Source organism: Melanerpes formicivorus, unplaced genomic scaffold, assembly GCF_026170545.1.
Source record: "Melanerpes formicivorus ecotype bairdi unplaced genomic scaffold, bMelFor1.0.p_v2 SCAF_15, whole genome shotgun sequence".
NCBI classification, from domain to species: domain Eukaryota; kingdom Metazoa; phylum Chordata; class Aves; order Piciformes; family Picidae; genus Melanerpes; species Melanerpes formicivorus.
The window spans coordinates 14,408,084-14,431,706 of record NW_027142367.1 but is presented as its reverse complement, the minus strand read 5'-3'; the positions used below and the strand labels follow the sequence as shown (position 1 = coordinate 14,431,706).

At 37.7% G+C, this 23,623-nt stretch overlaps 1 protein-coding gene across 1 annotated transcript in view; it reads left to right on the top strand.

Annotated features, from left to right (window-relative positions):
* Positions 1-5,572: 5,572 nt before the first annotated feature.
* CDH19 (cadherin 19) overlaps positions 5,573-23,623 on the top strand; it is a 118,221-nt gene continuing 100,170 nt past the window's right edge. Inside the window, exon 1 of the mRNA XM_068147680.1 lies at positions 5,573-5,659. The gene's annotated coding sequence lies outside the window, so the exon portion shown is untranslated. The remainder of the gene's footprint in view (positions 5,660-23,623) is intronic.

Sequence of the window (23,623 nt, the reverse complement as noted above, 5' to 3'; positions counted from 1 at the left end):
TTCTCCCTGCTGAAATAACTCCCATTTAGTGGTCCACTTGGCAAGCAAGGTGTTAAACTCCCTCTTTTGCTGTTTATTTTTATTTGGGTTTGTTAGCTTCCCTCAATCTAGAATTCAAGTAAAGCAGCCTGAAACATAAATAAATAAATAAAGGTTTGCTCTGTGTGTATAACAACAAAACCATGACAAAGAGATTGATGTCTCTATTAAAGAAATAAGCGAGGGAAATAATATCTTAGTTTTGCTAAGGCTGTTCTTGCTGTTTTCTTTCTAAATATTTCATGGTACAATTTAAGGTTTGCAGCAAAAATGAAAACAACAAAAAGAAAAAAAAACAAACAAACAAAACAACAACAGCAACAAAATCCCAGCCCCTTCATCTGGCAGTGGAGATTTAAAGCCACAAGCAGCCAAATAATCATTTAGCTATGAACATCATAAAGAAAACAGTAAAGTATTCTTGTCAACACCTAGACTCCCAACAGACTATAGCCTCAGTGATCAGTTTCAATTTCCTGACAGACTCTTTGAGGCACTGCAGAGGATAAAAGAGGCTTGTGGGATTTGTTTGGGTTTGGGTGGTTGTTTTCTTTTTACTAGTAAAGAAGACCAATAAGACATGTTCCTACATTGGCAGTCACACAGACAGCTGCAACATCTCTCATAATGAACAAATGGGAAGAGTCTGTATATATGTGTGTGTATATACATATATTTACATGCATATATACATATACATACATGCTTGTTTATTAACTACTGATAGATACCTAACTGGAGCAGTTCAGATGGTTGCTTACAGATAGCCCTGTCAGTGTTCTACTTCACTTTTGCAGCAGCCACTCAAATGAAACCATTGAGACTAGCATTCACTTGCAGAAACATGGAAGAAATGTCTACAGTGAAAACCATTTAACATTTGCCTTTTGCCACTTCAACTCCTCTAAAGCAATGGACTTTAAGAGATTCTGAATCTGAAATTAGTTTGTCAAATGCATCTGAAATGAAGGAAAGAAAAACAAAATAAATTAAAGAAAGAAAGTAAATCTTGTTGCATTTTTTATAAATTAAAACAGTGTTAGGAGTGTCAGAAGAAGAGAAACAATTAGAGATTTATGTGCAAGTAAGTATCAAACTGTGCCAGGGGATGTTTAGGCTCGAGGTGAAGAGAAAATTCTTCACAGAAAGAGTTGTTGGCCATTGGAATGGGCTGCCCAGGGAGGTGGTGGAGTCACCATCCCTGGAGGTGTTCTAAAAAGGGATTGGACATGGCACTTGAAGCCATGGTTTAGCAGTCATGAAGTATTGGGTGACAGGTTGGACTTGATGAACTTGGAGGTCTTTTCCAACCTTATTGACTCTATGATTCATTTGTTACTCTCTGTAACCCTTAGAGTGCAGGAACCTCAGGTACTGAAGGTCATCGACCCTGGAGGCGTTCAAGAGGAGATTGGACGTGGCACTTGGTGCCATGGTCTAGTCATGGGGTCTGTGTTGATGTGTTGGACTAGATGATCCTCGAGGTCCTTTCCAACCTCAGTTATACTGTGATACTGTGATACTGTGTCAGTGCAAGTGAGCAGAGCTTCAGTACACTTTGACTAGACTACATAGCTGAGCCCACGAAGGTTGGTTACATTCATATATAGTCGTAATGCTATTTTGAACTGATTCCTGACTTAGACACCAATGCTAATAAAGACAGACTTAGAAGGCAAATGTTCAAACACATTTCTTGCTCTGCTATGCTCCTATCAGTCCAGCAACAAGGAATTATAGGGCATTGAACTGGTTGTTCTATATCTGTAGAAAGCATACAGAGGCCATGTATGTTCATACAAGTGTCCCAAGCATTTTCTTTTGCCCATGAGTCAACATGCTTTAGCAATAAAAGCCAGATTTCTACTCCAGGCTCAAGGACTCCAATCAAAATTACTTGCAGAAATGGTAAGACTTTATGGCTCAGGAATACTCATTCCAAACCAAATTTGATACAACATGGAATGGACTTATTTTACTTTTGGGATATTCCTATGAATATTTATTCTGTTTGGGAAAAAAATCAAAACAGTAAAACACAAAGGTCAGGGCACTAGATGAGTGTTTAGGGACCTGTGTCTATTTCTACAGGTGGATTGGCATCAGTAGAGAGTCCTTATTATTTTATTTTTTTTTTAATCCCTCTTCTAACATCTACCCATCTTGTCCTTTTTTTTTCTGCAGACTTCCAAATGCTGTGTTTTGCTGTATGTATGATCACCCTTCATGCTGTTTTATTTACTAATATATGAATATGTTTTGAAGTACTGGCAGATAATATCAATGGAAGCAAGCAAACAAACATGCAAGCAAACAAAAAAAAAACACCTCCACCATTCTTCCCCACACCCAAAAAAATGCTTAATAAAAGATTAATGGCTGAATGACATAAATGTGAACTTTACATACATCACACAAAACCAGAAGTTTAGGAGAAACAAACCTTGCAAGCTTGAACCCGTAAAGGATGACTGTCATTTATGTTAGTCATCAGAAGAAAAGGCTAACCTCTAAAACTGTTGTCCAGGAAGAGTATCCAAGAGAATTTTTTCAGAGAGCAAAGCCAGGTTCCAGCTTCTTAATAAGACATAGCCAAAGGCTGTGATTTTTAGAAGCAAATTGAACTGTGAATCTGCAGTAAACTGGAATCATCTGTAAACCATTTTATTATCAAACACAAATGTGGTTAAACAGATATTGCAATTGTCATGTCCCAAAAGACTTTTTCCTTGTTTTCATAAACATAAATATCTAAAGATTGATACTGTGTGGTAAATGCTCATATGGTCAAACCATTTGTGTCTTCCACATGCAGGTAGTATAAAAGTTCTCCAACAGATGTTCGCAATCTCTACTGCTATTGCAAGAATTCTAAAAGCACAGAAAATCATGAAATAAATGCTGGAATTAAATGATTGTTCTTCACTGACAAGAACAGAATTTTCAACTTAATTAAACCCTTTTTTTTCCTCCTTTTTTTTTCCTCCTTTCATTTTCACTGAGACGTTTTATGAAAGATCAAACTCATGTGTAAGCTGAACTCCAGTATGTCTTCAATGTGTATTTTATTTAGAAATAAGGAATTGTAAGGATTTCTGGTGAGAACATTGTCTAGATTCTGAAGCACTGAAGAGCATTTTTGTAAGAAAATGCAACAACCAAAAAAAAAAAACACACCCAAAAACCAACCAACCAACCAAACCTAAACCCCACAAAACCAAACCAACCAACCAAAACAACAATAACAACAAACAAACATGTTTCTCTCTGTCTTGGATTATAATACTATCTGAGAATACACTGGAAAATTGATGCCTCATCTCTTTTCTTCATTACTATCATGCCTGTCAAGGCTAAGAAATTATTTTACTATGCAAATATTAATGCCTTATGAAAGTAGTATTAGGTCAACAGAGGATTAAATGAAGCTGATGAATGCCAACAAAACTTAGAAGTAGTACAGGCAGTGGCAATGGTATAGCCATTTTCTTAATTAAATTTAAATTCTACATCTTAATTGTGCTGGTGGTCATCAAAATCCACTTCTGTGCAGTGGATTTGGAATGTTTTAGATGGGAATCACTTCTTAATGCCTAAGATTACATCACAATCATAAGCATCTTAATTTAGGAATAGTTCCTCCTATCTCTGCATAAAAGCCTGTTTGTCTATTTTACCATCCTTCTCATTTTATGATATAAATTATAATCTTGAAGCTTAGTATTAATAAACCACGTGACAGTGTCTGAAATAAATCAGTGGATAAATGGACCTGAAACCTTAAATAACTTGCCACAACTTTAGTCAAAAGATATAGCTCAAAGGTAGGGGACATGGAAACGGCAGTGGATTGCAGAACTTGGTGTCACTTTTTGGTTGTGCCCTGGCAACAGGCCAGTGAAAGACTAAAGAGTCTACTGCTATGACATTTCATCTGTATGCCCTGGAAAGAAAATAAAGGGGGGTAATCCAGAGCTAGAAGAAAATTGGCACAAGACAGGTGATCCGTGTCTCACCAAACACGCAGAGATAAAACACACCAATGAGGAACAGCCTGTAGTCAAGCGGAAGATCAGCTCTGTTTGGCAACCTCCCTTTTGGTGATTGCAGAATAGCCATTAAAATGAAAGAGGATTACAAAATCAACTCATAAAAACAAAATTGTGTCAGTATTTTGTAGACATAATGAAACTGGAAGTAAACAAAGGGGAAAGGACTAATCTTGGACCTGCAACAGTTGTTACTGTGTCTACACATCAACTTTCTAACTTTGAAATTAACAGAAAGAGACAAGTTCCATTACTTTGACAGATTCTTCTGCATCAGATGTGTCTTTGAGCAACTGTAAACTCAACCATTCTATCAGGTTCTAGTGTTCTCATTTGCAAAGATAATAAAAATCTCTGCAATACCAATGAGAAAAGGCGAATTGCTCGAAAGAACAAGTCAGAGTGTAAGCCCCTAAATTAGGTGCTTCAGTACATTGTTTCTGATACTATCCCCACTTACTTTTAATTTGAAGACTTTATTATTATTATCCAAAATATTCAGGTAAACATGCATATGTGAGGAATCATGGGATCTCACCACTGAGTAATGCTCTGTGTCCTCCAAGATTGTTACAGCAAAAGTAAAAGTGAACTCAGTACCTCGGCGCCCTTGTCTGCCACAATATATATTTCTTCTTTCCTCCAGAAACTCCCAACATCAAGGACAGAACAGAAACTGAAGAATTACTCCTTCTGCTACCTTAGGATGCATGTGACTCCTTAAAGATGGAACACAAGGATCCTAAGGCATTCTCCTTCTAACAGATCTCAGCTGTTTTTCTTGCTTTGACAGCAGCTGAAGACAGCTTGCTTGGACAGCGTGGTGAAAGATGAGTCAGACCTTTCTATGCATCAAGAAGTTTTCTCATGCCTAATATTTCTAAAAACTGAATGATGCAGGTAGCATATACCTTGTACTGGTGGAGTTACCATATTGTGATACAAAATTATGTAAATAGATTCTTAGAAAAATTACTTCTATCAAAGTCAAGTGTGGATGGGGTTGCTGTCAGCAATGTATCTGCAATGTCAGAGCTTCCTGGGTCTGCAACATTAGGCCTGAATTCAGACTTCATCACTAGTGCAGCAATAGCTTGAACCAGATATACCTGACTCTCTCTTGATTGCAGTGTATAAGACAATAATGGTCTTTCCTCAGACAGCTTCTGACAATAAATAAAGTAGGCTCTTAATTAAGACATTTATAGAAAATAAATAATTAAACTTACAACATTATTTATAATTTAAAGTGCAAATTCATGTAAAACTTATCTATAGTATGTTTGCTGTCTGCCTGATACTTATTCAAAACCCCTTCCCACTGCAGCTGGGAATGCTGTCTCTAACCACCAAAGGCAAGTGCAGAGCACTGGGGATGTAGAACAATTGGCATTGTTCAAGGTAACAGGGAGAGCTTTCATCCAAAACGCTCTATGTATCCCACAGATGCTGGTGTAGCTCCTAGTGCTGGTAGTGATAAATGATGTACAAAATGAGTGAACACTGAGACACAGGCACACATACAAAAGGCAATCTAAGAGGAATTCCTTGGCAGCAAGAGATAACAGGAGGTATGTAATTTATTTTTCCTTTTACACATCTGTCTTCCTACTCTCTAAACTTTGGTACTTGTTTTTCACTCTCTCAGAGTGCTCTGTTTGAAGACACATTCTTGAATATAACAGAAACAAAACCCTTATTTAGTCATGTCTGTAGGTGTTACATAGGTACAGATGGTGATCAGCAATATGTAAAGGTGCTTTTGTAAAAGTGTCCTGCACTCCTGAGAAAACAGTGTTCACATTCAAAAGGTAGGCTTTATAGTCAGAAGGGATCTGTGGTTCACCGTGCCCTATTGTTGCTCCATCATAATAGCTAGCATGTTTTTAGTTTCCTTTCACTTTATCTGTTTATGTATTTTCCTCAGTTTCAAATTGTCTGAGCCCCTCCAAAAGGCTGTGTGGGTTTTGCAAACTAACTTGTCTCATACACTAAACTGTGTAAAGAACATTTGCAACTAATTGAAAGTACACATACACTTCACAGATGAATGCTTGTCATTATCTTTCAATTAAGAATCTTGTCTGCCCCTATTCTTCATTACCTGGCTTTGAAACCTCCCTCAAATCCTGGCTGAGAAGCTCAGTTTCTTGAATTTTGGCTCTGGATTATGTCAGGTCTTGTTTATGGGGACAAAATATTATAGTCTACACTGACCTTGATAAGGCAAATATTTGGATGGAATAGGCATAATTCTCTCTGAAGCACTGGAGTGTGAAAGTTGGAATCAAAGAGTTTACAACATCATGCAGCATGCTCTGATCTATCCCCCCAAATAGAAGCATTTTAAAAGGAAATCATAGACATTTATCAACCCTGCTCTTGGCTCCTACACTGAACAGTATTATGTGACTCTGTATTTACATACATGCTGAGTGTTGTGTAACTCACTTATGTTTACATTATTTACCAGAAGCCTTTATGATTTCAAATGTCTTTTTCCAACCTGAGTGATTCTATGATACTGATTTTATGATCCAGATTAATAACCAAAACTACTTACAAGGGAGTCCAGACATACATAATTTAAAGCTGTTGAAAATCCAGCTAGGTTTTCCTGTGAATAGACAAACTCTAACTGATTTGTTCCTTCCGTGTTTAAGGTTTTGAAAACATTACTACTCCTTTTAAAAACTTAACACCAAGAAGCCATTGAATATCTGAGTGGAGGCAGGGAGGAAAAAGTCAAGGAAGAATGTTGGAGCATGTAGGATTGATTGTCAATACAGTTTTATGCATGTGAAACACAACAATCTTCATGACAAAAAGAACATTAGGATGCAGTAAAATAATGCTGATTTTATGGCTTGGCTGAGGTAGAACATTTATTATCTGATTCCCATGACTGTTGTAGTAGACTCATTGGGATCTTTAAATTAATTATTCCTGTTTCAAATAAAATTGAGAGGAGAAAAAAGGCCATAAACCAATACAAATATGCTAAAAAAACACAGATGAAATAACTATGAGGTTGATGATCACCTTTAAATTGCATGATACATTTTATGTTTACTATATTTATAGATTTTTATTAGAATAAACCTTTATTAGAATAAACCAAACCAGGTTAGAAGAGACCTTCAAGATCATCGTGTCCAACCCATCAACCAATCCAACCCACCCAAACAGCTAACCCATGGCACCAAGAATCCCATCAAGTCTCCTCCTGAACACCTTCAATGACGGCGACTCCACCACCTCCTTGGGCAGCCCATTCCAATGGGCAATCACTCTTTCTGTATAGAACTTCTTCCTAACATCCAACCTGAACCTCCCCTGGCGCAGCCTGAGACTGTGTCCTCTTGTTCTGGTACTGGCTGCCTCGGAGAAGAGACCAACATCCGCCTGTCTACAACCTCCCTTCAGGTAGTTGTAGAGAGTGATAAGGTCACCCCTGAGTCTCCTCTTCTCCAGGCTGAGCAACCCCAGCTCCCTCAGTCTTTCCTCATAGGGCTTGTGTTCCAAACCCCTCGCCAACTTTGTTGCTCTTCTCTGGACTCGTTCTAGCAAGTCAACATCCTTCCTAAACTGAGGGGCCCAGAACTGGACACAGTACTCGAGGTGTGGCCTAAGCAGTGCAGTGTACAGGGGCAGAATGACCTCCCTGCTCCTGCTGGCCACACTGTTTGTGATGCAGGCCAGGATGCCATTGGCCCTCTTGGCTGCCTGGGCACACTGCAGGCTCATGTTCATCCTACCATTGACCAGTACCCCCAGGTCCCTCTCTGCCTGGCTGCTCTCCAGCCACTCTGACCCCAGCCTGTAGCACTGCATGGGGTTGTTGTGGCCAATGTGCAGAACCCGGCACTTGGATGTGTTAAATCTCATGCCGTTGGATTCTGCCCATCTGTCCAGCCTGTCGAGGTCCCTCTGCAGAGTCTCTCTACCCTCCAGCAGATTAACTCCTGCCCCCAGCTTGGTGTCGTCAGCAAATTTACTGATGATGGAGTCAATGCCCTCATCCAGATCATCAATAAAGATGTTAAAGAGCATTTATCATGCTTTCAATGTTTCAGAGTGTTTCTGGGTGACTAAAGAGTATCAGTATGATTTCATATGTGTATGTGTACATAAACATACTTCATGAAGTTGGCCTGCTGACTATAAGCAGAACTTAATATGCTGGACTAACAACTGTAACTAGAAGATATGATCAAATAAACAGAGTACATAAGTTACTACACAACATCTGAAATTATAGAACAATTCTAAAGTATAGATTTTTTTTTTTATTATTTTTCATATTGGGGGATAGCTTCTGCAGCAAAATATTCCATCAGACCATTAACTCTTTAATATTTAGTATTGGATTTTGATGTATATGTATGAGCCATATCCCATTAGGTGATACAAATAGCCTTGAGTTTCTGTGATTATTTCTGTGAATACTAGTGGCCAGTAAGTTATTCATGGGGCAGCAGTGTGCCTTGTAGCCAAGAAGGCCAGAGGTATGCTGGGGTGCATGAAGAAAAGTGTGTCCAGAAGGTCTAAGGAGGTTTTTCTGCTCCTCTACACTGCAGGTGAGACCACACCTGCAGTACTATGCCCACTTTTGAGCTCCCCAATTAAAGACAGAATGAAATATGCTGGAGAAAATCCAACAAGGAGCTACAAGGATGATGAAGGGACTTGAGCATCTCTCCTATGAAGAAAGACTGAGAGACCTTGGGCTATTTAGTTGGGAGAAAAGAAGGCTGAGAGAGGATCTTATTAATGTTTATAAATATCTGATGGATGGGTGTCAAGAAGATGGTGACAGGCTCTTTTCACTGGCACCTGATAATAGGACAAGAAATAATGGATATACAGGGACTTCCTCCTCAACACGAGGAGAAACTTCTTCACAGGGAGGGTGATGGAGCACTGGAACAGGTTGACCAGAGAGGTTCTGGAGTCTCCTTCTCTGAAGACTTTCAAAGCCAACCTGGACATGTTCCTATGTTGCCTTTCCTAGGTGATCCTGCTTTTGCAGCAGGATTGGATTTGATGAGCTCTGGAGATCCCTTCCAACCCCTAACATTCTATGATTCTATGATACTACACCAACGTTAGTTCACAGTTTGCTTGACTTAGGCCTTTTCTAAAGGTAGAAAAAGAAGTAAAGCAAACAGAGCAAAAATGATCAGCATTCAAGCAGAAGAGAAATATTTGTCTCATTGAATATTCTGTCACATATTTTGAATAAAGGCATAGTTTATTATATAAATTAAGCTAAAATAACTGTTCTGTGGGTTTAGTTTAATGTCATTTTACTTATTTCCTATTCATTATTTTCTTACAATAAAAAATCCTGTTGTGCCAGTATGCAAGCTGAGCATGGATGTGCATTCCTATGTTGTTTAAAGGAAAGAAACAAAACAGTTTCTGCTGTTGATATTCTTAAGTTTCTCATAGCATAATTACAGTTACATAAAAAAGGGAGATTTTGTTTACTAAGTTTGCTTTGACATTTTAGTTCAGTTATTGCCATGGCACAAGACAATTTGATTAGGTCATTTGCATCATCTGAATGGAATTCTGAGTAATGTCATCATTCAATGGGTCATTGAGAACAGAAAAGTAATTGTACCCATCAAATCAGTCTTTATAATCAAGTAAATAATACTTGGAAGGTATTATTAGTCTGTGCAGACAAAAAGTTTGATATTCAGAAAATGATTAGGGACTTTATAGTTGAAAAAGATACTTAATTGTACATAAAGGAGGATGAAAAAACACCTCTCAAAGTGAATCCATATTTACAGCCAATCTTATTCATATCTGACTGATTTAAGATCTTAAATATGCTGTGATGCGGCTGATACAAGAACTACTTTCAGTGATAATTTAATTTCACTTGTAGGCATTAGTTTAATCTGATGGAGGCAGTGCACTGGGTTCCTGGGGCATATGTTTGAAAGTGAAAGAATAAAAATAAAAATCCAACAGCACAAATAGAAAACCCTCAATGCAAACTGAAATCTCAAACTCCCCAGGCCTCACAGGTTTTATGAAAACTCCGTACAGTTTTCTCCTTATTGAATCAGATTCCTTTCACAACTCTTACAGCTATGAAAATTCCACCTACTAAATATCTCAGCAAGTCAATAGCACACCTCAGAGATGTTGCCTGTTGTTTCTACAGTGGATTATACATTTTTTGATGTAGAAATTTTCAAAACACCCATATTTCTAGAGGAACTCACTATCCAAACTTGTATAGAAATATTTAGCTTCACCTGCCTGAAGCACTTGACATTCAATCAGCCCCAGATGGCCCAAGTCAGTCCAATCTTTCATTTAAAATGTACACCCAGCACTGGAGGTGTGTTGAATCTGTTGCGTATTAAGTTAGCCTTTGTCAGCAGAACATTGAAAGGATTTAAAGGTGTGTTAACAAATTACCTTCATTCAGAACACCAACTTGACCTGAATCTCCTGAGTTATAAAATTCAATATGATAAAAAAAAAAAATAAAAAAGGACAGCCTGGGTTAGACTCTTTTGGAATTGTAATATTCTCACTTTCAGCACAATTGGCAAGAGTCATAAGAAACCGAGAAATGTCTTCTATTGAATAGAATATGAAGTAATCCTGCATTTAATCTCTATACTATAAAGAATATATATATGTATCTCTGTATATCTTGCCCTAGGCCAGTGGCAAAGAAGAGAGGGAGTTCAATCCTGCAAGGTACTGAGTGCTCTGGCTGTGATCCAGCAAAGCACTCAACTATGAGTTTGAATTAAGTACATGGATCACACCACTAACTTCAATGGGATTAAAGACAAACTAACCTTAAATGCTTTGCTGGATCACTGCCACAGTGCTCAGCACTGGCTGAATGCAAATACAACCTGAGAGGAGCATTTTCCTCCCTGTGGTTCCAGAGAGAGATCACAAAATACAAAGTTCCTTTCAGAAAAGAGAGTTCACGTGATAGACAGATTGAATAGGTTCAGAAAGGTGGGACGATTTAAAGTCTTGGGATTCCTGTGTTCAGACAAACAAACAAAGAAACAGATAATGCTCTTTGACTTTCCCAGGTTCATTCATTTATTCCTTTAACATAATGACTGAGTTTGGACAGGGATATAGATAAAGCAGAAGAAATCAAGTGAAAGAGTAGAGACACAGTAAACAATGCTCCCTATTTTCCTTTGCCAAATTCCTGTCTTGATTTTAGCTGTGGCCTCTGTTACTTCTGCAATTGAAAAGAACAAGAAGTCTCTAAGTTTAAGAGCGTATGAATACCCTCACAGAATACACACCAGTTGAAATCAGACAATACAGTTTATACAGTTAGACATAAGTGACTTTCTTATGTGCCTGCTGCTGCTCCAGCTGAAACCAACAGTTAAGTGAATTTAGGAAAAATAGACTATTTGTTTTTTTAAAATAATGCTTTTCAACATTCTATATTAAAAATACTAACTTTATAATTTGCTTTATAAGTTTTTAACTTCCTTTGGCTTGCATGAGTGTAGAGAGGGCCTAGACAGAGCAATGGAGGCTGATGAAAGAAGACAGGTGAATCATACTTAGCTTTGCAAAACTGAAGGAAGTAAGAAATAAAGAACAATTAATTTCTACACTTCCATCTTTCACCTATTCTTGATGGACAATAAGAAAGGTTTTGCACCTGTTAAGTATTTTAGGCCATGTTGACAGTTAAGAAGTTCTTCACCGTGAGGGTGGTGAGACACTGGAACAGGTTGCCCAGGGAGGTGGTAGAAGCCTCGTCCCTGAAGGTTTTTAAGGCCAAGCTGCCTGGGGCTCTGAGCAACCTGATTTTGTGTGAGGTGTCCCTGCCCATGGCAGAGGGGCTGGAACTGGATGATCCTTGAGATCCCTTCCAGCCCTGACAATTCTATGATTCTATGAATTCATCGGACAAGCCTGCAAGCTTGTGTTCAAACATTAATTGTCACAACTACACATAGATGATGAACATGGGCTGTGTAACATCACTTTACCAGAGCGATGGCATGACTTGAACAAACATGTAATAGTTGCTGCATACTGGATACCTTGACTGCCAACATTAAAACCATGCCACATTAAACTTCCTGTAAAAGATAAAATGTCCTTTAAAATAGCATCCAAAAACCTAGGACTGGCTTAGCAAGCTTGGCCATGTGTGGGTTCCTCGAAGGCTGGAGTCTTATTTAAAAATAATACGCAACACACACACAATAGGGCTCCATATTTCAAGGGAAATAATTAAAGACTGCATTGCAGCTTCTAGCTAACAGCTCTCATTGAAGCAATGGGCAGCTCTGGCAAAAGTCTGCCACAGTGCACCCTGCAGTACGATCAAATCAAACTGATAAAGAATTCTATCAGAGGTTAGCGAACATGAGACACCTTTGAAATACAAAGTGCCCAAGCAGCTCAGCATGCACACTCTTTTTTTTTTTTTCTTTCCCTTTCCTCCCCCCCAGGTTTATCTTATTCCCACAATTCAACTATTCATCTTTTCATCACATCCATCAATCTTTTCCTTGTTGAGAAACAATTGTATCCTAGGAATCTCTTGAACTCATTTATACTCTTCTCTTTATTCTCATTTCCTTGAACCTTGTTCTATGGCTTTATTATCTTCTATATGAGACATGCTCCGATTTTCTATTTACTTCCAGATCTTTAATGCTATAAAATGTTCTTCAGATTTGAAATCTGTCACCGACATGTATTAGTTCCTTTCATAAACTGGAAAGCTCCGTTCTGATTCACCTCTTGAAATCTGAAGAAGGTTCTGCAGTCATAAGGGTACATTTTCTTTGTTTAGAAAATATTCATAATGATATTTTAAAACAGGATTTGTTTTCTTGGCTACATTCCCATAGATCTACCTTTCTAAATGTATAATCAGGGCAGTTGAAAGCATAAACAGTGAAATTCCTGATATCCGCTTCTTATTATACATAGATATTTATCCTTCAACTTCTGAAGCAAATAGAAAAGAAGCTACTGCTTGTATGTAATACAGGAACTCATTACCTAGTCTTTTGAAAGAATACATTGTGTTCTAGATACACTAGCAATTCTTAAAAATACCTTAACTTGGTTTGACTGAAAATTCCACTTGGATCCAATACGTGGAAAGATTTTAGAATAAACCTTTATTTTAGAATAAACCAAACCAGGTTGGAAGAGACCTTCAAGATCATCGCATCCAACCCATCAACCAATCCAACCCACCTAAACAGCTAACCCATGGCAATTTTAATCTGTAGTTCACTGATCCCTGCCTAAATCAGATAAAGAGATACCTACACTTTTCGAAGTCCAGTATCTCTTCCATAGGACATGTGAAATGACTGCAGTGATTGTAACAGACCATTTTCTGGGAGACAAGCTGCCATCAGGAAATCCATCATCAGCATTGTTTGGGAAATTCACCAAAGAGGCTAACAGCTAAATGCATTTGGAAAGATAATCTTTTTCTGTGGTTAGACTTAAATCTAGATTAAGGTAGTTCTCTACTGATTTTTGACTGTTGCAATGCCCTGCTGAGGCCTACAGCACCTGGAACAGCTTAGGGTGATCTCTAGGTCAGTCCTTCATCTAAGCTCCTACTTTCATAGTGATGTTAACTAAAGTTTTCTACACTTAAGAGAACTCCTTTGTGAAGTCACTGCACAGACTATTTGCAATAGCAGCACACAAAAACTGAGCTCTTGATTTTGAACCCAGAACATCTCATTGTCCAGCTAGCTCTAACTGAAAGTTCTTGGTAGCTCTATGAGAAGTCTCTAGATATGTATAAGTTAAGATCAAAATGAAAGTTAAAGCCTGAGTTTACACTTCATTTGAAAAACAAGCACTCTGGTAATTTTTCCATTTATCTTTTGGAGTCACAAGGGAAATGAACAAAACAAATCTCACACAAAGAAGGTAAGCACATCCAGGCATCAAAAAAAGTAGATTTCTTCTAATTGTGTATGAAAATGCCACAGGCTTCTATCTGTGTTACTGGGTTAGGAATCTCTTTCTGCTGTGTTGTTCCCCTAGCCCCTCTAGCACAACTGGAAACAGAGTTCTGAAGAAATCAAGCAAATGCCATTCATTTTGGAAAGCATTGGAAATATTTATCTTGAAGCTCTGTTGTTTATAATTAGTGACTAACCAAGCACAGTTGAAACTTTCTGATGAGTAGGTAGAGAAGTGTTTTAAAAAATGGGAAATGGGAGCTTACAAAGTAAAAAAAGATGAGCTACTTGTGTTAAAAACTGAGAGAAAATACAGTCATTACATATTACTTAAAAATAAAACTAAAAAAAAATAATCTCTTCTCTGAATGCAGCTCAATAAGACAACAGATAGAACTTAACTACTCTCTGTTATTATAAGTGATTGAGATATCTCACTCTTCCTCCTCCCCTAATTTTCACTCTCTCTTTCCTCTCCGAATCCTTTCCCTCTTCATATCTGCTCTTGTCCCAGTGTAGTTGTCCCACTTCTTTTATGTCAGCTCCTATTTGTCTACTCTTGAAAGTAAATGAACATCAGAATCTGTGGAAGCAGGAAGCTGTAAACCCATTCAACTTGCTGTAAGAACACAAAATTGCTTACTTCTGTGTATATATATACACATAATTTTTGTTTGAGTATTTGTGGGGGCTTTTTTTTTGTTTATTTTCAGCCAGATTTCATTTATTGAATTGATCTATGGCATAACACTTGAGGTGGCTCAAAGTTGGGAAGGGTAGTACAGGAAGAAAGGTAGAAGCGACAGAGATTGAGGAGTAGGACATTCCTATTTCCCTTTCGAAGGCAGCAAATTATTAAGTCCTCTTGCTTGTATAACTGTGTCACTAGGATGTGATAGTCTGAAAAGAACAACAGAGAAATTTTGATGACACATAGACCTAACTTAAGGTCTATCTTTATACATCTACCTTAAGTGCCTGAAAATAGAGCTTTGCCTCTAAATATGTTGACAGATTTCTCAGGGGGTGATAAGACACACAGCAAAGAAGCTAAGAGCCTGACAACTTCTAAATCAGATGTCCAAAGTGAAATGGGGTTAAGACATGAATATTCATTTGAACATAACCCTGAGGGCCTGGGGCAGAAAGGGGGATCCTGAAGTTTTTCGCAGGGCCTGTGTTTTGTAGTTGATGAAGAAGCTAAAGGGATTATTTCTGACCTTGCAGAAAAGACAACTACAGAGGTAGGAGTCTCTTAGAGAGAATATCATGCCAGTAACCAACATACTTTTGCTTAGAGATGAACTCTTTTGCTGCAAACAAAATATGATGCAGTTGGCTGGCTTTCTATACTCCATAATAATACAAGGTTTTAATGAGGTTTTGCTGACACAAAACTGTAATAATATAATACAAATCAGTCCTGTACTGAAAATTAGGGTCAACTTAAACTAGGACACTTTCTTATATTATTCTCTACCCTCTTGCAATGCAATAAAACACTATTCACTTTTGTAAAGGTTTATTTGCATCGAGAAACCAAGTTCAATACGCTGCCTATGTTGATACATAGATTTATTTTTTCTGCTAGTTTGAAATGAATTCTAAATCATTCACTTTATATGGACTTGTTTTCCTCCTTGGTAGGTATATCACAATGCTCTAAACTACAATGAACATTGTTTCTTGCCTTATATCTTCTTCACAGTTTTTTGGTTAGTTGGTTGATTTTGGTTTGTTTGCTTGGTTTTTCTGTTTGCTTGCTTTGTTGGCTGGTTTGGGTTTATTTTGCTTGTTGGTTGTTGTTTCACATAGTCTCCCCGCATTTCATTAACATGCACATGGGCTAAGACCTTTTTCTTCTCCACTTTAGTTGTGAAGTTCCTCAAAAACACCAAAAGAGGTTTTCTCCATTGCCTTCAACTTTGTTGGTGCATTTGCTGGATAGAAATATTTGGGTTGCCTTTCAGCAAGGTCCTTTGAATTTTGTTTCATGCACAATTGAGTTTCCTTAGTTAGAGGTTTTGCACTGTGCACAAAGTGTCGCAGCACAGGGTTTACACACATACCCCTTCCTTGCACTTGCTGTCTACTGCTCAGTGACAATGCCATCATAAATGTTGCATCATGCAATTTTATCTACAAAGTCATTCTCATATATGTTTTGATGCTTCATAATCTGAGGGTACATTTGCATCTTGCTCCTATTTGGAAATAGACTGGCATTCAGACTACCTCTTAGGAAGTAAATAGCTGTATTTCTTTGTAAGTAAAAGCTCAGATATTTATGGCTTGAGGGTACATGGTAGTTGATCTCTAGCTTGATCTAAAGCCTAGTGAATCAATGAAAAGACTTCTACTGCAGCAACTAGCTTTGTATCAGGTCCCTTGTGCTGTATCTGTCTTCCACTAATGACAGATGCCTTGTCCTGTAATTCTCAGCAAAGGAAAGAGCATTTTACTTAACAGCTGGTATAGGATGCATCTCTGTTAATTCAACGCTAAAAAGTAGCACTCCAGTACAAGGTGTAAATTCATTTATAAAAGCAAGAGCAAAATTACAGACCTTTACAATTAATTTATCACTGTTTGTAATTTCTAGCCCATGTCAAAAGACATAGCAATAAATATTTAGCAAAAGAAAGGAAATTTCCATTTAGGGCATTTTAATAAATGTTTAAAAGAAAATCAGCATAGATCACTTGGCTCTGGCTAACATTGTTGTTTTTTTTATCTTGCATCTGTCTTTCTTTGATGGATGTTGTTCATGCTCTTTAGTTTACAGTAACAAGCAGGGTTTTAATTTTTCTATCTTCTTCTCTCCAGTGCCAGGCTATGATGGATGATGTGACAAAAAGATTCATCAGTAAATTCTAAATCCCAAATACAAAATAAATTAGTGGTATAAAAAAAGCGTATTTGCATTCTCCTCTGACAGCACTGCAAATGCATCTACTGTCCTCTCCTTTTTCCCTTTCACTTGTTTCATCTTGATAATAATGGTAACTCAATATAAGGATATCTTGCATTTTTTAAAACACACAAGTGTACTGCATTGATCTAATATACTTTGAGTCATTATTTAACTTCCCGCTTTGGATATTGCATTGAAACAGCACCAGCTGAATAATAGGCAACAAGCTCGGAATCACAATGTGGATTTCAAACCAGCTATGTTCCATGTCCTAAACAGAATTTCTAAACCACCATGATACCAATTTGCCAAGTACTAACCATGTGTAAAGTATGAATCATGAATATCCAGTCATCTTTCTTTGACTCTTCTGAAGGGCAGCATTCACCTTAGTAATTAGTTTCCTCAAGTTTAGGGATGCCTGGGTTATTGACAGGTCTGATGTAATTAAATGATTGTTTGGAATACTTCTGGGGTCCTGTATTCCTCATGTAGAGAAAAACCAGGCTTCCCTTATTGCTAAAATGAACAGCAAAAAACAGTGACAGAAGAGCTGAGTACAATTTTTGATCCATTTAAAAGACATTTCCTCTTGCATAAAATTTCTAATTCAGAAGGGAATTTCTTCATTAATTGCTCTTGCACAAGACTTCTATTAGGCACCAACACACACACACAAAGAAGGAAGAAATAACTATTTAGGAACTTAAAAGCTGATAGTTATTGAAGCTAGGCCAGAGTAAAATAAATTTATGCAACTGAAAAATGTAGCTAAAAATCAATAGTGAGAAGAAAACTGGATGAATCCAAAATGTTTCTTACATATAATACCATATTTTCTGTAATGATATCTCGGCATTGAAGTTATTCATTCTTGCTGAAAAGCTACTTTGAGGTCAATCTCAGTAGTGGCTTACATTGTTACCAAACAAAAGCTTATTTTTATGATGTGGAGGGCATCTTCTGCAGTTCCTTTTACAACTCTCTTCAAAAGTAATTCTGACCAGGTTAAAAAAGAGATAATAAGGCATCCTTACTCTGTAATCAATATCCAGCTACCCAGATTAAAGTTTTTTGTCACTTATGTAACCTTTGGAATTGTAAAAGTGACAGATTTTGTCCCATAAGTTTTTATCTCAGGGCTTTACATTGTTACTTATTATTGTGGTACCTGAATACATATAACATCTGGTGGAGTTTTAACATTTCTTTTAGAGAGGTTCTTACTCTTTTTTAAAAGACTTGCAGAGGCTGAGTTCAAAGGCACATATTATAAGATTTCGGTGTTTCATTCTTGTCAATGTGGAAAAAATAAAAAGAAGATTGTTTTCTAGCATAAAGTTTCCTCTTCTAAAGACTGGATTTTGTAATGAGCAGGAAAATATTGAAACTTCCTTAAACAAAACAAATCTGGCTGCATAAGTTTTATTTGAATGGCCAGGAATCAGATGTGTCACAAGGGCATATTTTGAAACATCGAATTTTGTGCAACTGAAACATCTAAGAGGATGAAGCACCCAGGGAACAAAATTTCAGCTCACTGCTCCAGTCCCCCAGCAAACCAAACCAATATGCCAACACAGTTTATGAGATCAAACACAGGCTCTGAAGTTCCATTCCTTTTCTTTTTACCTGTTGTACAGTTGAATATTTCAGCAAATGTGGAAGCTCCTGCTGGCAAAGTGAAGTTGAAACAAATCTTTCTTGGGCCAGGAACAAAGAGATCATCATGCCTGTGTTCTCATCAGGCAATGGCAATGCCTTTGGGAGTCAGTATACTCTCAAAGGAATTATTACAATATCTGTCTCAGCAGGAATATAACTTTTGTGGGGCTAGAAATTGAGCAGTGAAAATATGTAAGACAAAGAATGGCAAAACCCACATTACTGGGGAATAAGAAGACAAAATGGGTAAAATCTACAAACACACAGAGAAAGCTTTGCAGAAGAAAGGAAAATGATTGATTTAATGCATTTGGGAAATTATGCTCTTAAGGTAGAGAGGAGTTAGAATTGGCTTAATTATAGGACCAGGCATGAAAAGAGAAAGGATACAAGTGCAGAAGATATTTGATTTTGCAGAACTCTTGAAATGCAGAGGATACATAAGAGTATGCTCCCAGAACTATCCCAGAACACTTCAGAGCCATGAGACCACTAAGGCAGGGAAGGGTGTTTTGTTGTTTATTGGTTTTGTCTGACACTTCTCACGTAGTCAGTTGTGTAGCCCAACTGCAATTTGCTTTCAAGTATGAGCAAAGTGCCCATTCGTGTAATGCTTGTACCTCTCACAAATTCTTCAAATCATTATAAGTAAAGCTACAATGATTTCATCTTCAGCCAGGGCTGTTGGAGATGCCTGGGGAATGCAAACTCTATTGCCAAGACCTGGACGCTGTGGTGCCAAAGGATTATCAGCATTGCTGGAGTCAGTTCATATCTTAAGTGCCTCAGGCAGGGACAGGGAATATCCCTTTACAGCACCAGAAAACTTGTGGCTTATGGGGTTCAAAGTCTATAAAACCTCTCATAGCATTCCTGCAGTATTCCAGCAAGGGTCCTCAATTACATCTATGACACATTTTGTTTTCCTTACTGTGCCAAATTTATATTGTCTATTGCTGAAAATTTAATCTAGTTAAAAAATAACAACAAAATAAAGCAAAACAAGAAAAAACCTTCAAAGAAAATGCATTCACTTTATCTTCTGTTTCCAAATATAATTACATCATACACATTCTTTACTTTTCCACCATATGTATCATATGGGTGCAAAAAGGAACATCAACACGTACCTCTCCTTTTTCACTTTACTTGGAATCTTATTTTTTTCCTTCCAGGATACATCAAAAGAGTGATTCTGCAACTTTAAGAAGTGTTTCTCAGGCCATAAAGCAAATTAACACAGCTTTTTTTCACTTCCACTCTATATGCTCATCACTGAAACCTCCTGATAGCTTTCAATATGAATGAGGAAACTGGGACATCATATCTGAAAACACAGTTAGATGTTCCAGTTTCAGTGGAAAATAACCATCATTTCAAGTCATACTTGAAAAGAAAAACACAATCTTTTAACTTTTTTTTCCTTCTCCACCAGAGTAACTCCAAAGGCTTAGCATGAGCTGTTGCTATAAATAACAGCAGTTACTGGAAATACTATGGAGCATATTACAAATGTGTTTGAATTTGAATTACTGTAGCAGTGCTGTATAAAAGGCAATATGAATATGCAAAACCCATGTGGGATGATTGAAACCAGAGGAAAACCTATGGGATACAAAATAAGTTAAACTCACCAGCTCCCTCATTCATAGAATCAGAGAATTGTCAGGGTTGGAATAGACCTCAAGAGTCATCTAGTTTCAACCCCCCTGCCATGGTCAGGGACACCTCACACTAGATCAGGTTGCTCAGAGCCACATCCAGCCTGGCCTTAAAAACTTCCAGGGCTGAGGCTTCTACCACCTCCCTGGGCAACCTGTTCCAGTGTCATTCAATTCTGCCCCCTGAAGTTATGCTCTTGCCATTGAGGTGCTACTAAAGGAATATTAGAATTTAACAGGAGACAAAAGTGAGCAACATGGTAAAAGGAAAAGCTACATACAAAAGAAAAGCTAATGTGAGTTGCAAATTTCATGTTTCCATTCTATAACTGAGAGATGAGTAAAAAGTGAAGACAAAGTATACAAAAGTCTCCAACTAAGCCTTATAGGTTACTCCTAAAAATCTAGGGAAATGAAAGATACCCACTTATTAAGACCCTGTAAACAGGCAGAGGTTGGTCTCTTCTCCCAGGCAGCCAGCACCAGAACAAGAGGACACAGTCTCAGGCTGCACCAGGGGAAGTTCAGGCTGGAGGTCAGGAGGAAGTTTTACACAGAGAGAGTGATTGCCCATTGGAATGGACTGCCCGGGGAGGTGGTGGAGTCGCCGTCACTGGAGGTGTTCAGGAGGAGACTTGACAGGGTGCTTGGTTAGATGGGTTAGTTGATTAGGTGGTGTTGGATGATAGGTTGGACGCGATGATCTTGAAGGTCTCTTCCAACCTGGTTTATTCTATTCTATTCTATACCCACTTATTAAAACTAATATAAAATCTGTGCTAGGAATACATCTTAGATATCTAGTCATGGTTTCAGCTTTTCTTTGTCACACAACCAGGTAGGAAACAATTTATCCATCACGCATTGGGACATGGTTCTTTGCTAACTGTTCTTTGGTTTTATAGTCTTAGCCACAGAAATTGCTTTAGGAAGGAAATAATATCTATGAAATATTATCATTATAAAAATTATACCTTTATCTCCTAAAACCACAACTGTTTGAGGAGGCTGGAGCTGTCCCTTAAAGAAGAAGCTGTCATATTTCAAGATTTTCCAGGGTCATTGAAAAAGGCAGATTTAAAGCTAAAATAAAACTGTCCAAAGCAAGCAAAAAAAAGCTCCAACAACACACACAGACACACAAGGTAAAATCTTTATTAGGTTCTCCTTCTATCTGGTATCCCAAAAAGTTTGCATTGTCCTTTTTTCAAGCAATTGAAATTTTCCCTTTAGCATTAGCTGTGTGAAACATACATTGTGTGATATTTCATGAGAGGTTTCCTTTGGAGTCATGACTGGGTGGCACAAAAAATAATCACTTTCTGTCAGGTATCACATTCTAATACCAAGTGCATCAATTCTGGCCTACTGCTTTAACAGCTGGGGAATCTCACTATTCATATTGCTTTTTGGAGCGACCCAAATAAAGCTAATTCAACCACACCACACCACAGCATGCACATACATATATTGTCAGGTGAGAACTAAAGTTTTAAGAGGGTTCTTTATGGTACCCAACACCTTTACTACATTACCCTGAAATCCTAAGGCTAAACCTTATTCATAAGCAGTATGCCCTTGAACACAGACATTTTTTTTTCCCATTTTGAAGAAGCTACCTTTTTTATTATTATTATTATTTGTCAAATGCATGGTATGTTGATTATGTCAAGTCACAGGATTCCAGCTTTTCCTGGTGAGTTTTCAGCTAAATCTTTACAGACTCTGGAAATCAATCAGTTGCAGGCAAGGGAGAACTTCAGATAAATTGTGACTTTAGTCAAGACGGTTCATAGAATAGGTGTCAGTGAAGGGCACAAGGGGGAAAGGACAGAGTGGAACAGGGAGCTCGTGTGAATGACTTCAAGCCTCTGGGTGAGCTCAGGGCAGACCCTGTGCCTATGAAATCATTCTCTATTTTTGCCCTGTACAAAATGCTTGGCTGCAAGCCCGCAGCAAAACTAGGCTGGTTTTGTGCCAGGCTACTCTTACGAGGACAGTGCATGACTTCTACTCTTGCATCAACAGAACAAAGAATTACAGAATTTCTTTTCCTTGTCTGTGAAAGACAGCTTAATAATCACTATTGTAATTTTTTCTAAAACTAACTCACAGCAGACTATTTGTGTCCTGAGGGTTAGAGGAGAATTATTGATACCCTTGAAAAGATGACCTGCCCCTGCACATCTGAGCTGAGATTTTCTGCCTTTGGCTTTCTTTAAGCCTTTACTTTTACCTGTAGACAATCCTGGCTATCCACCCTGTTGAATAAGAAAAATGTTTCTGGTTGTGAAGGCACATAGCTTTAGGTTTCTCAGAGAAAACCAAAACACACTGAAAATATAATGGGGGGGGGTGGTGTGTGTGGGGGGGGGAGGAAAAACAAAGGAAAACCTTTAAGAAATTTTGTAATGAGAGTAATTATATTCCTGTAAACATTTTATGATCCTGTGCCTCAGTAAAATGTGCAGTCCAATGTTCTAGTGAGAATGAGTAGGAGATTAACATAAGAGTTAATCTGAAATAATTTTATTCAAATAAATTAAGTGCATTTCTTTCAATCCCTACATTTGAGCATTACCACCTGAGTGTCATACAACTGTTGAACTCTATTTCTGCTTTACTGCTCGCAATAACTACTCAGGTCAGTAATCTTAGTGTTGGATGTTGATGGATAGGTCATTTTATTTTACATCCAGGTTACATTTTCGTCGCACTGTCTTCAGAACCAAAAGTACAAGGCTATAAAAATGGAGATCAGAAAGTACTTTTCACAGGTCATTTGATTCAACTTTGGAGACAAGTGCGTTGTGATATTGATCATGTCAGGGGCTCTTCTTCTGCTCTAACCAGACCTGTTTAACATTAGTTACAGAGCATTTAAGAGGCATCTGTTTAAAAAGGAATAGCTGGGAGGAATGCTAGATGAAAGAATTTAATAAAGTGCTATCTTGCTTGATACGCATTTTGAACAGTAAAATGTGTTATCAACCTTGAGCATGATTCACATCCTGTCAGTGTGTTCAAGAAGTGGTAGGTTTGTTTGCAACAAAAGTAAAATAAATGTCATTTTGAATGCAAAACAAATACACAAAGCAAGTATCCTAACACATCGTTTCTCCAAGGAAGCTGTCACTGTCAAAAGTCATGAAATGATTTATTGTAAAAGAGACCCTAGATAGTATTGCTCTCCACCTCAGGGCTCACTGACATTAATTATTCACAAGAATCTGTAGATTCCAATGAAACAATAAAGATGAAGCATATTGATTCTGAAATAAATATTTCCATTAAGTAAGTGCCTCTAGGTAAAAATATGTT